Source organism: Actinia tenebrosa, unplaced genomic scaffold (assembly GCF_029948245.1).
Source record: "Actinia tenebrosa isolate PJP-AT-01 unplaced genomic scaffold, QUT_ActTen_1.0 PGA_scaffold10__47_contigs__length_13832649, whole genome shotgun sequence".
Classification (NCBI taxonomy): domain Eukaryota; kingdom Metazoa; phylum Cnidaria; class Anthozoa; order Actiniaria; family Actiniidae; genus Actinia; species Actinia tenebrosa.
The window spans coordinates 12,922,549-12,936,394 of record NW_028292570.1 but is presented as its reverse complement, the minus strand read 5'-3'; positions in this window follow the sequence as shown (position 1 = coordinate 12,936,394).

The following is a 13,846-nucleotide window of genomic DNA, read 5'->3' as shown; positions in this document are numbered from 1 at the left end:
ACAGGAGTTATATGTTCTCTGCGCTTAGTTTTAGTTATTAGTCTGGCAGCTGAATTTTGCAAGCGCTGCAACTTATTTAATTGCTTTGTGGGTAAACCATGCAAGACGCTATTGCAATAGTCTAATTTAGAGGTCACAAAAGCATGTACTAGGCGTTCTGTGCTCGTTTGATCAAGATACTTCCTAATTCTACCAATATTTCTAATTGCTAATGAGGCTGTGCGGCATAGATTATTCACATGACTAGACATAGTAAGATGTCTGTCAAAAATAACTCCGAGGTTTCGTGCTTCCGCATTAATTGATATGAAATGTTGACTAATACTGATACTAGAAATAGGAGCGTGGTTTGAAAAACGAGAATAAAAATGAACGATCTCAGTCTTAGAAGGATTGTTACTAAGCCTATTTTCTAGGAAAAAGGACTGAATGTCATTAATACATTGTTCAAGATTGTTTATAGCAGAATGTCTATGATCAGGATTCATTGTTATGTACAGCTGAGAGTCGTCAGCATACATCATGCAGTCAAGGCCATGAGATTTAATTACATCTTCCAAAGGAGCAAAGTATAAGATAAACAGCAGTGGGCCAAGCACCGAACCTTGAGCTACGCCGGACTTCATAAGCTGAGGACTGGACTCGGTATTTCCAAGTACGACTTTCTGAGAGCGCTCACGTATGTAAGACTCAAACCATCGAAGTACTATTCCTGTAAAGCCATATTTGTTGTTCAATCTGTTGATGAGTATGTCGTGGTCGATGGTGTCGAAAGCAGCCGACAGGTCAAGAAGAACAAGAATCACTTCCTTCCTCTGGTCGATCGTTCTAAGAATATCGTTGTGAACTCGTAGGAGAGCCGTTTCTGTACTGTGGAATTCTTGATATGCTGATTGTAATCTGGGATAGAGTTGATTTCTTGAGAGATAATCACGTACTTGAATAGAAGCGATACGCTCAAGAACTTTTGACAAGAATGCAAGATTCGTTATAGGCCGATAGTTAGAGAAGTCATCCTTATCTAATGAGGTTTTTCTTGATTTTTGGATGTAAACGACCCTCTTTGAAGGCAGTTGGAAAAACACCCTTTTGAAATGAAGAGTTTATTAAGGTCGTTATTACAGGAAGTAGTTCCATAATACAGGTCTTTAATATTCGTGTTGGAATAGGATCGGAAGGGCATGACTTGGAAGGTGACTTCTCGACTATTTTACGTATCGATTCCGGTGAGACTTGGTCAAATCTTGCTAGAGAGCAATTAAGAGGAAACTTGGGGCTCAAGATCGGCTTAGACATCGGTGTAGGAAGTAATGTCTGTCTTAGTTTGACGATCTTGTCGGTAAAATAAGTGTTGAATCTTTCAGTGAGCTCATAAGCTGAAGTATATGAAGGGAGAGGAGGCACTGGTTTAACCTTGAACATGCCATACTAAACGGAACAGCTGTCTCTGATCAGCAGACTCAATTTTAGATTTATAGTACTCAGTTTTATGTTGATCCACTGATAACGTATATTTTCTACATTGTTCATGGTATATTTGTCTGTGTACCTCCAAACCAGAGTTCCGATAGACACGTTCCCAGCGGCGTTTTTCGCGTTTAAGGTCACGTAATTCAGCGGTATACCACGGTGCGTGAAGGCGGAGAGTGATAGAACGGCAAAGCTCCGGAGCGTGTTTGTCAAGTACCGTACGTAGTTCTGAGTTGTAAAGCTCAGCTAATTCCTCAGGATCAGGGTCGTGGCTATCGTTTCTTGGCAAAGATGACTGAAGCATATCCTGTTTAAATGCGTCCATGTCAATGTCTCTCAGGCGGCGTTGTTTGTATTGTGATTTACTGGCAGCTGGTTTGGCGAAGGCTATAGAGCAGATCACGGCGCTGTGATCAGACGGGAAATCATCTATAACCGAGAATTCCGAGAATTTCGAATCTTGCTGTCTGTCAATAATAAGATCCAGAGTGTGTCCGCTGCGATGCGTTGGGGCTGTAATATGTTGTTCCAGGCCAGCCCATTCCTATATATCCTTGAATGCGTTCGCAGAAGTATCATTTTCTTTATCCATATGAAAGTTAAAGTCACCGTTTAACAATAAATAATCAGAAGCTAAAGTGAGCGTTTCAAGTAGCGTTGAAAAGTCATTAAAAAAGGTATCTGGAGTTGAGCGGTTTTTCTTCGAAGAGGGCGGTCTATAGATGGTTACTAGACGGATGGAAGATGTACCATGACTAATAGTCAAGTCCATATATTCCATCGATGGAAGCGGAATACAGTCATTTTTTGTGACTTTGAAGCCCTTCCGCAGTAAGATACCAACTCCACCGCCAGGTCTGTCGATTCTAGGAACCTGATGGAATTCGAAATCTTTCAGAGTATTCAATATTTCAGCCATAGTGTTATTACCATGAAAATCAGCAAAGAGCCAAGTTTCAGTAATTGCTAAGATGTCTAGGTGTTTAGATATTACCAAATCACAAATTGAAACGGACTTCTTGTTTATAGATTGTGCATTCCAAGCTCCAAATTTGATTTTAGTCGGCTTAGAATTAATGTGTTGAATAGGGACGAGATTTTGAAGATCCCTTTGTTCAGCCAAGCGATTACTGCATTGAAGAGTCCTACTTTGCCTTCGTCTTTGCGAGATATTAAGCACAGGAATAGGTCTAGTAGTTGATGAAAACTGGTATGTTCGATTATAGAAGCTGTGATGTATGGCAGTTGGTATAAGATTTAGGAACAGATCCGGTGAAACAGGAGCATTAGATCTTGAGTACGAAATTTCTGTTCTTGAATATTTAATTATCGCAGGAGCATTTTGGTTTCGTAATGTAGGATTCTGAATAAGTCCCGAACGATTCGTAGCGACCACTGGTCCAGGATTCCTCTGGACATCCATGTGTATAGTAAGGTCTGTCCAAAATAGTTTATCAGGCAAGGCCAGGAGCACAGAGCCATGTTTGGTGGTCTTTAAGGCCGGAGTTGAGATATTCAGATGAGATGGAGAATTGATGCGCTTGAATTGAATCTTTGAAGTTAAGAGAAACCTGCTGAATTCATTCCAGATACACCAATTTTGCACGTTATTGGCAGACTTTCCTAGAGTTTCCAACTTTGGATACTCATAGTGGTGAATTGAGGTTTCTAGGAGTGCTCCCAAAGCTAAAATCCGAACAAGTAAACAGAGCCAGCTAAGTAGTATAGGGAATGGGGGTTCCAGCGCAATCTCAACACGGGGTAAGACCCGCGTCAAAAATCCACCTACGGAAACAACCCACTCCAAGTGTGGTTGGGGGCAACAGCGCAAATATGTTAGTCTATATATGGAGTGCGAAGAATGTAAGAGAACTTTTAAGAAAGAAGCGGATTTGAAAAAGCATTTGAAAATGAAGACGAAGTGTATGAGCAGTTATGATTGTGGATGTGGTAAGAAGTTTGAGACTAAGGTTAAATTGTTTTGGCATTGTCAGGACTGTGAGTACGACTACGACGACCTAAAAAGTGCTTGGTATTAGGTATAAAATATTTCCTATTATATAGATGGAATCCCAAAGCAACTTCAGCACGGTGTCAATACCCGGTAACGGTGAGATTGACGTTAGACAGTTTTGGCGTCAGTCAGAAAGGAAGGTTAAAAGGACTCTCCGAAAAGGTATAGAAGAATTAGGAGCCCTGAAAGCGAGCATAATGGTAGAAGTAAGTTTGTCAAAAGACGAGGTAATGACGACAGCAATGTTGCGATCAAAGTCGTTAGTGATATTAGAATCCACGAATCTGGATAGGTCACTCAGTGAAGCCTTAGAAGCAATAATGGAGTCGCTGTCTAACTACACGAAAGAAGGATCGGGTTGGACAGTAGAGGAGGTTGAAGGAATAGAGATAAGTATAGCCAGGTACGTACCCATACGAGGGGGGAGTTACGTACCGCTACCAACGTGGGTAGAAAGGAAGAAGGCTATTGTAAACGTGAAGAATGAAGACAATCGATGCTTTATGTGGGCAATCAGGTCTGCACTGTATCCAGCAGAGAAGGATCCCTGTAGGACAAGTAAGTATCCCACAGATGATTTAGAGTGGGATGGTGTGGAATTTCCCATGCAGTTGATAGACATCCCCATATTTGAGGAAATAAACGATCTAGCAATTAACGTTTACGGAGTCAGAGAGCAGACGATAGTACCGTTAGTTCTGTCAAAAAGTAAAGGAGAGCGCGTACATTTATTCTACCACGGCGGACACTACTCATGGGTTAAACACATTAGCAGACTATTCTACAGACATACTAAGCACAAAGGCAAAAAGTACTTCTGTGACTGCTGCTTGCTGTCATTTACATCCTTAAATACCCTAAAGAAACACGATGAGATCTGCCGCGGAGTCGAAGAAGTGGCGCAACGGATCCAGATGCCCACCAACAAAGAGCTTTCATACGCAGACCATCAAAAGCAGATGCAAGTGCCTTACGTGATATATGCAGACTTCGAAGCGTTGATAACTAAGGAAGAGCAGAAACGTGGCGCCACGAATAAGGTAGGATTACACGAGATCTGCTCCTTTGGTTACATAGTAGTCAGATCAGACGGTAAAGCAAACCCTCCTGTGATTTACCGAGGTAAGAACGCAGCTAATGAGTTTCTAGAAGCATTGCGAGAAGAGGAGGGAGAGATTAGAGAACAATTAAGATGTCCAAAGAAGATGGAATTTACCAAAGAGAACCAGGAGGCTTTTAACAAGGCAAAAAAATGCTACATTTGCCAACATACGCTTCTTCAGTTTGGAAGACGAGCCAAGAAAGCGTGGGATGAAGATGGAAAGTATCTAGGAGAAGCTCATTTTAAATGCGGGAAGTATGCTAAGAAAGGTGAGAAGCCGGGAAAGCCCTCCACGCACTGCATTCACTGTCACAAAGCATTTGTTGAGGATTTCTATGTGGATAAGGTTAGGGATCACTGCCACATCACGGGTAAATACAGAGGAGCGGCTCATTGGAAATGCAATATAAACTTCAAAGTAAATCCAGACATGGAGATTCCGGTGTTCTTTCACAACCTCCGCGGTTACGACTCCCATTTGCTACTACAAGGAACAGACGGCTCCGACGTCAAATGCATACCCAACAACAAAGAGCGCTACATGTCCGTAACTGTGGGTAAGCTAAAGTTCTTAGATTCGCAGCAGTTTATGGCGGACTCCTTAGCAAACCTCGTAAAGTATAACACCAACTTTCCCATTTCCAGTCAATACGGCGCGGAAAGGAAAGGAGTCTACCCATACGAATACATGGACTCCTGGGATCGATTCAAAGAACCCCTACCACCCAAAGATCGCTTCTACAGCACCCTAAACGAGTCTGGTATAAAGGATGAGGAGTACCAGCATGCGTTAGACGTGTGGGAAAAGTACTCCTGTGAGAACATGGGTGACTACCACGACATCTACCTAAGGTCTGACGTAGTGCTGCTCGCAGATGTTTTCCAAAGCTTCAGAAAGATGGCTATGGAATATTACGGATTGGATCCCGCTAATTTCTACACGGTTCCTGGGCTCAGCTGGAGTGCTTTGTTAAAGAAGACAAATGCGCAGTTGGATCTCCTAACGGAGTACGACATGTATCGGTTTATGGAAGACGGTATTCGTGGCGGCGTATGCGGACCCAGCCGACGTTACGCCCGCGCAAACAACCCCTTAGTAGAGCACGACCCAGAGAAACCAACCACATACATTTACTACCTGGATGCGAATAACCTTTATGGTTGGGCAATGTCACAGTACCTACCTGTGAGAGACTTCGAATGGGATCCAGTGAAGCCGATAGACTTCTACATGCAGGTAGGAAAGGAGGAAGACAAGGGTTACGTCTTAGAAGTGGATCTGGAGTACCCAGAGCGCCTGCACGACGAACACAATGAGTTCCCCTTAGCACCAGAAGCGATAGAGATACCATTTAAGCAGCTAAGTCCGCTGCAAAAGCAAATGTGCCCTGGTTACAAACCGTACAGGAAACTAACTATGAACCTGATGGATAAGAAGAAGTATGTGGTACATTACCGCAACCTGCAGTTCTACGTGCGACACGGAATGCGCGTAGAGAAGATCCACAGAGTCCTAAAATTCACGCAGGAACCCTGGATGCGCCCCTACATTGACTTTAACACGCAAAAGCGTACCGCAGCGAAAAATGACTTCGAGAAAAATCTCTTCAAACTGATGAACAACAGCGTGTTCGGAAAGACAATGGAGAACATCCGCAAGCGCGTAAGCGTAAAAATAGTCAGCACCAAAGAGGAAGCAGAAGCATACGTGTCACAGCCAGGCTTCGTTAGATACGTAGAAATGCTGAACTTCTACGTGATTCACATGAAAAAGGCAAACCTCTTACTAAACAAGCCCGTTTACACAGGCTTTACGGTGCTGGATCTATCGAAGCTGCTTATGTACGAGTTCTACTACGATAAGCTTAAGCCAAAGTACGGAGACCGCTGTCGCCTCCTGTACACAGACACCGACTCCCTAATTCTAGAAGTGCAAACGGAAGACGTTTACAAAGACTGCCTCCCCGACATAGACGAGTACGACACCAGCGGTTACCCGAAGGAGCACTTCCTTTACTCTGCGAAGAATAAGAAGGTAATTGGGAAGATGAAAGACGAAATGTTAGGAAAACCCATCGTGGAATACGTGGGTCTGAAACCAAAGATGTACAGCGTGCTAAAGTTAGACGGCGTAGAAAAGAAAGCTAAAGGCGTAAAAAAGTATGTGGTTAAGAAGGACATTACGCACGAGTCCTACCTCAACGTATTACGAACACGCAAGGAACAGCGGCATAAGATGAACAGCCTGCGCAGCTATGGTCATCAGATACATAACGTCACGCAGGAGAAGGTGTCACTGTCTGCATTTGACGGTAAGCGATGGATGTGTGATGACGGAGTGCATACGATAGCATTCGGACATCACACGATAAGCAGTTCTTCTTTGACGAACCCACGCGTGGGACCATCATGAAGATAATACAAGATGGGCTGACCCTTCTTAGCTATCGCACTTCGGATCTGGTAAGTTTCCAAAGACCAATTAGGATCCGTAGCTCTTTTGGATCCTCCTTCTAATTCACCCGGCTCATAGAGATATCGAACCGTGACATTACCTAATTTCTTTTCATGGGGGAAGACCGCCCTCGAACTTCTGATGAAGGACTTGTGTTCCACGTGTTTCTTTTTTATGGCATCCCTGGGTTTCATTCCCGTAGCCCTGGCCGCCTCGTTGTTCGAAGCTGCGACGACCTGGGGGAGCCTCTGAGTCCATTCCCTATTGCGTTTGGAGGGATCTTCCAGCTCTTTCCAATACTGGTATCCAAAGAGACGCTCGGCCAGGGTCTTATTGAATCTTTCGACAATGCTTTGACCCCTGTGGTACTCTGCTTTAGCTCTTCTAATCTTAGTGTCGTGGTCTTTCAGGGTCTTGGTAACCACGCCCATAAACTCCGTCCCCGCATCCACTTGCAGCAGCTTAGGCCATTTCAAGACGCGCTTATAAACCCTACCTAGGGCTTCTGCGACTTCCCCAGAATCCTTGCTGGTTATAGGTTCGGCGTCCTTGTATCTGCTTGCGATATCGACTACGGTCAAAGCGTACCTATAGGTCTTCTTTCTCACCTTATCGTGCGGCAAGAAAAGCAAATCCGCCTGATGAACTTCATTGGGGGTATTTACGGTGAAGCTGGGCCTGGGAATGTACTTAGGCACGGGAAGATAAACCTGCCAGAGGGTTTGTTTTTTCAACCAGTTCTTAGCCGTTTCGTCTGATACCCTGGCCGCGGTCGCGAGTTTCTTGATAGCTGACGCTCCTCTCCAATAGCCTTCCGGCCCATAGTAAATCCTTTTAAGTTTGTCCTCTACGCGGCCCATTATATGAATTCCAAAACAAGATTGATCTTACGTCCGTTAAAATCCACCGTCTTTCCGTCCACTTTAATGGTGATGTTTATGCTTTCTACCAAATTAGACAAGTCATAGCTCAAAGAAATGGGAGTGTATTCTACTGGGTCAAATGGATTACCTTGGGGCAGAAACTTGGACATAAGAGAAGACTTTTCTCCATTGTTGTAACTATGAACCAAGTCGCAATAGACTTCGTAAGAGGATGCGACTTTCCATTTCACATCATATGTATTGCCGCTATTTATTGTGGTACTAGTAAGGCCCAGGAGTTCTACCAATGAACTGTCCTTTAAATTAGCGCTCCCATTATTTTTCTTAAATGTCATTTCATGGGGTAATCCTGTGGTAAGAGTATATCCATGCTTTGCTAGCTCCTTAGCCAGTGTTATGGGGGTGTAATGGGAATCTGGTATTTTTGGTTTGGTGCCGGAAGTTCCGATGACAAAGCCATTAATTAAATTATACCAAGAATTGTACAAAGAGCAACTAACCAACCGAACCTTACAGGCTTTGATGGGAGGATTCAAATACGTGGTAAAGTCATTCTTGTCGCTTTCCAAAAAGACGATCATTATATTAGATACGCCAAAGCCACGCCTCCGGCCAGCCCTGCGACTCCTACAAAGACCAATTCATTGTCTTTTCGTTTCTTAGAAGGCTGGTAGTAATTCTTGAACTGAGGCTTTTTCATTCTAAAGTCGGGGTGTGCTTGCGCATAAAGTTTGAAGGCGTAGTCTGTGTTTTCGAAGTTCTTGTCTGCCTGCATTTTGTCTTGGTAGTTCTTATCCAACCAATCCCTGTAAGCTTGTCTTTTTTCATTCCAAGCTGCAACGTCCCTTTGATATTTCTCCAGCGCTAAGTCGTGTCTCTTTCTTTCGGCGGCACCGCTTTTGTCGCCTCTAACTAATCTATCCAAATATTGACCACCATAATTAGCCCCTGTAAATGCTAAAGCTGCAATGACTCCACCTGCGACTAAGCTAACCATTATACATTAGGTAGGTACTTTTCCTTCCGTAGGTAATCCTTTACCATGATAGCCCCGCCTACGGCAGCGGTCATCTTAGCAAAGTTAGCGAAGCTCTTGCTTGGGTCTTCAGTAAAGTCTTCTTTGAGCACTTTCTTACCTACCCAACCAATACCCGCAACGATGGAAGTAATGATAGCTGCCTCTTCAACAGTTTTCAACAACGCGGTCGACATTATATTACAAAGCGAGAAGGAAAATCTAGGTCGCCACGGTACGTGGTGATAAATCTACTCCATTTCAGGGATCTTACTTTTTCTAACCTCCACAGGTGCGTGATACGTTGGTGGTTCTACCTTTTTCGTTGCCCGCCATTGTAAGTAAAGGCTGCCTGCTGCTATAGCGACTCCTAACGCGCCAATGACGTATCCCGGATTAATAAAGGATTCCTCTTCCTCCACCTTTTCTTCTTTTTTGGCTTTGTTCTTCCTGTTCATCTCCGCGAGCTTCTTTCCGGCAGCGACTCTGCCTGGAGATTTAGCCTTGGTGATTCGTTGCTCCTCTACTTGAGGGGTTTCCTCCGCCTTCGATTCGGCTTCACTCATTTATATCTAAGGACTTGAAGGAATTGATAAGTACTTAACTAGGTACTTGAGGCGACCTGGGTAATTCCCGCGAATGACTTGACTAAGTACTTGATAAGTCACTTGCAGGTACTTGACTAGGTACCTCAGCAAGTGCCGCCTGGAAGACCTTTTCGACTTCTCTGTCCTTCTTGAAGTCCTTCCAAGATGTTCCGAAGGAACCTAGTACCTCCTTCAAGTCGACATGCTGAGCTACGTGCAAAGCCGCAGAGGCGACTGCCATTAACTTACCGCACTTCAAAGACAACCACCCACAGGTTATCTTAAGTTCTTGGGATATGACATAGTCATCTCTTATGTCCTTCTGTAGTTGCTCCACGTCGTCTATGGGCAGTGCAAGTCCAAGCAATTTAGTGGCAAGTCGGATAGCGGAGTCTGCTACGGCGTCCGTGGTCTTACTTGCAAGGGCAGCCTCGTACCTCTTATGGAACTTCTTAACCTCCTCTTCTGACAGCTTATTAACCTGCTCATGGGTAAGTTCCTTGCCTATCATTTCTTTACACTTCCCAGAAGACACAAGAATGTTAAGTTGTTCCTTGAGGTTACTTTCATCTAACTGTGTGGGGACTTCATCTATGAGCTGCTCAATGTCCATATATGTTAACGTCATACGGAAACCTCAAAGAGAAGATCATCTTGGAATGTTGGTGCGTTTTTAAATGCCGCATGTATTCGTGCAGCTGTTCCTTGCTTATCTCACCGCCGTAGTCGCTTAAAATGGTTTCCAGGTCAGACTTGCTCGGAGTATAAAATACTACGAGAGAGCCTATGTTTTCCCTAAAGGGCTTAGAGACGCTGGTAAGCTGCTGGGAAAGCAACCAAACGCTAATGTTGTCATGTCTGCCGCTAAAGGCGAGCTTCACTAATTCGGAGGTGCGCCTTTTTACGTCGTCCCCACAGGCAATGTCATCCAATATGAGGAGCGTCTGTGTATCTTTAGGGAATTGCTTGTGCCAGAACTTCAAATGGCTGGATAACTCGTTAGGATCTAAGATATCTACGAAGAAGTCGTCATCTTTCACTCCTATGCCTTCCCAGGTGCGGTTATTCACGTAGGTGGGACAAAGCAGCACTATGTAGTCAAAGCGGTATCTAAAGGATCCTAATAGCTGCTCCACGATGAACTGGGTCTTTCCGCAGCCGGTGGGTCCTACTATCAGAGCGTTACAAGGCATGTGATCTGGGTTCATATATAGATGGAACCAGTGGAAGCAGTAAGAAGGATTACCGCCGACGCAAAGGATAAAAGAGACACCATAGAAATGCAAAGGGAAGAGATAGACCGGTTAAAAGAGCGCGTACAGGAATTGTACGATGAAATGTGTGGTCTGAAGCGTGCAGAACGGTTTGGCGCGCTTTTGACAATGGCGGGCTGGGCTAAGGAGTCCATTAAGGACTTCATTCGATATCCCCCATAGATATATGGACTGCATTACGTGCGAACTACCTGCTGACTGCATCATCGTTACCCCTCCGACGCCTCGTAAGAAACACAGCTGCTGTCACTGTAATAAGGTATTCTCTGAAGAAGACTTCGTTGGACATTGGTGTCCCGCGGATACTAAAGCACAAAGGACTTTAGACGACGTTCGAGAAGAGTAAGAGGTCGCAAAGAAGATCTTACTAAGCCCCAGCAAGAGGAATTAGCATAGGTCTTTCTTTTTTTATCGTTATTTTGTTAAATGCTGCAAAGAGGTCTCAAGTAAGGATCTATCTTTTATTGTTATTTTGTTAAATCATCACGATCGAAGAATGGTTAACATGATTATCTTTTTGCTGGTTTCAACAATGAGAAAGAATGATACCTCATCTTTTAATGGGGGCTTAACAAAATAACAATAAAAGATAGATCCTTACTTGAGACCTCTTTGCAGCATTTAACAAAATAACAATAAAAATAAGGTATATATAATGAAGTGCGTGCAATGTGATAGAGCTTTTAGTAGCAAGCAGCGACTGCAATACCATCTTTCCAAGAAAGTCTGTCAGAAGACCGTAAGTACCCTTTGCGGTGACTGCGGTAAGGAACTGTCCACTGTACAGGCCCTACGATATCACCGCGAGAACAGAGTCTGCCTCAAAGACCGTTGTCTCCGTTGCGATGAACCTCACTTCGAGGAGAACTGGCATAAATACCGCTGTCGTCGTTACCACCTCGAAGATGTCGTCTGTGAAACCCACGGAGACTTAGCCGAACGTTGTTGTCCCCACGAAACCTCCCGGGTGCTCACGCGACGTAAGAAGGAAATAGACCAGACCTTCGTATGCTTTGACGACGTTGAGGGCGTGAGATGGGAATACAGGGAACACTGGGACGGCATTTGCAACCGATGTGGCTGTATACGTAGCGGTCAACATATTTGGTGTTGCCTGTACGACGGACCCAAGCCCTTAGACCATTACCTTGCTGTAAGAAAAGCATGGAAAAATGAATAATATATGATGTTACCTTACATCGCAGCGTTCGCAGGAGGAGCCTTAATTTACCATACTAATTACATGACAGAAAAAATGAGGTCCGACATAGCAGACCAATACTTAACCCGCCCATGAGGATGACTAATCACATAATGGATTAGCGTCGGTGCGGCGTTCGATGTCAAACTTCCATCGACCATTCACTTTACCATAACTTCTTACGTGTGTGTATTCCTCACCTTGAAGGACATACCGCACGCAGTCAGGTGCCCATAAAGTGCACTCTTCATTGTCATGCATCAAGATTAACCTCAATCGGTTGATATCTTCAAACATGACATAATTTTTTATTTTGTAAGTTTGACCAACGGTCAGATTACGCCAGTGTGTCTGTTCAACTATCATTATATCTATGAAATATTCTTTGGTGAGTCCTTAACGCCTCCTGCGTCTTAAAAGCCTTAACACACCAAGGACAAGGTACACGAATGCCTTCCGCGTAATGGTCGATCTCCCTACATATAAGGTCGTAATCGTTGCACACCATGGTTAGGTAACCATTTGCCTCGTATTGTGTGAGTAACGCCTCTTGTTTTGAGGATAATACGCCGTTACCCTTAGGCGTCTTCAACTCCAGGCATAACCCATTATGTTTTTTATGTGCATTAAGGACTAAGATGTCGGGTTGCCCCCGCCTGATACCCTTTCTGCCAACATACTATCCTTTTGCTAGCTGAGTCCTGTAGTTCTCCAAGACCTGGTGCGAGCAGTAGGATAGGGTGGAATCGACGTATGTAGTTTACGACCTTCTTATGCAGGTCAAATTCATTTTCTATTTTGAATACCAACTTGTTAGGACTGTCAAAGCGTTTGTCCATTGCATATTTACCTGTTTTCCTGAGGGTAGGGAGAACTTCCTCTAAGACCCAATCCTGGAATGTCTCTGCCGTTGGCATCTTAGAGCTAAATATCAACTGATACAACCCAGATTCAGTTACGTACAGGGAATTAGGCTGTGAATGAGAGGGGAGGCGATTCACCTCCACTCTAAGTTCGCTAAGCTTTACCTTGTATTTATCGCAAACATGCGCCTTAATTGCATCTTTTGGACGCTCGTAACCCAACGCAGCCGCCACTTCCTTTGCTTTGAAATAAAGTTTATCGCCTTGCACTATGCATTGCAGTTTAGTTTCATTGTTTTCAAATACGCGAAGCATTATATACGTAAGGGATATTTCATTCTTTTTTTTTTTGGATGAGGGAGCGCAGCGCATCAATACGCAACGCTCTTTAGCTGATTCATTTCTACGCTCAGTTGCGCGTCTGAGACTACGAAGATATACGCGTTGATCTTAGTAGTGTCGCTGGCATGTTTGGTGCGCTTGATCTCCAACGTAATACCGTCCTGGGTATTTACCAGCCGCAATCCCTGACCATGTAGGTCTTCGTCGTTTGTCGTGCGCATGTCGATCCACAGCGCGTACTTATCCTTAAAGAATTCCTTTGGACTAATTTGATCGCCAAACTTACGCGCGACTTCCCGGTACATGTCCTCAGGCTTTATCCCTTGTGAGTAAACCTTATTAGGTACTCCGTTAATGCTAACGCCTACGTTAGTGATGTTAGGATTAAAGAATGCCTCAGAGTCACGCAATCCTGCCGTGTATGTCTTTGCGAACAGCAACATTATCCTGTAAGGCTGCGTCTGGGTAGGTTAATGCTTTGGTTGATGACCTCTTCGACGTTGTTCGTGAAGCTAAAGGTCTTGTACATCACGACGTGATCGTAAAGGAAAGCCTTCCCAGCGCTGTATTCCATGCCAGCGCTACGAGCCAGCTCTTCGCTGTGTACCGTCTCGTACTGCAGCTCCAAGTTCTTGATGA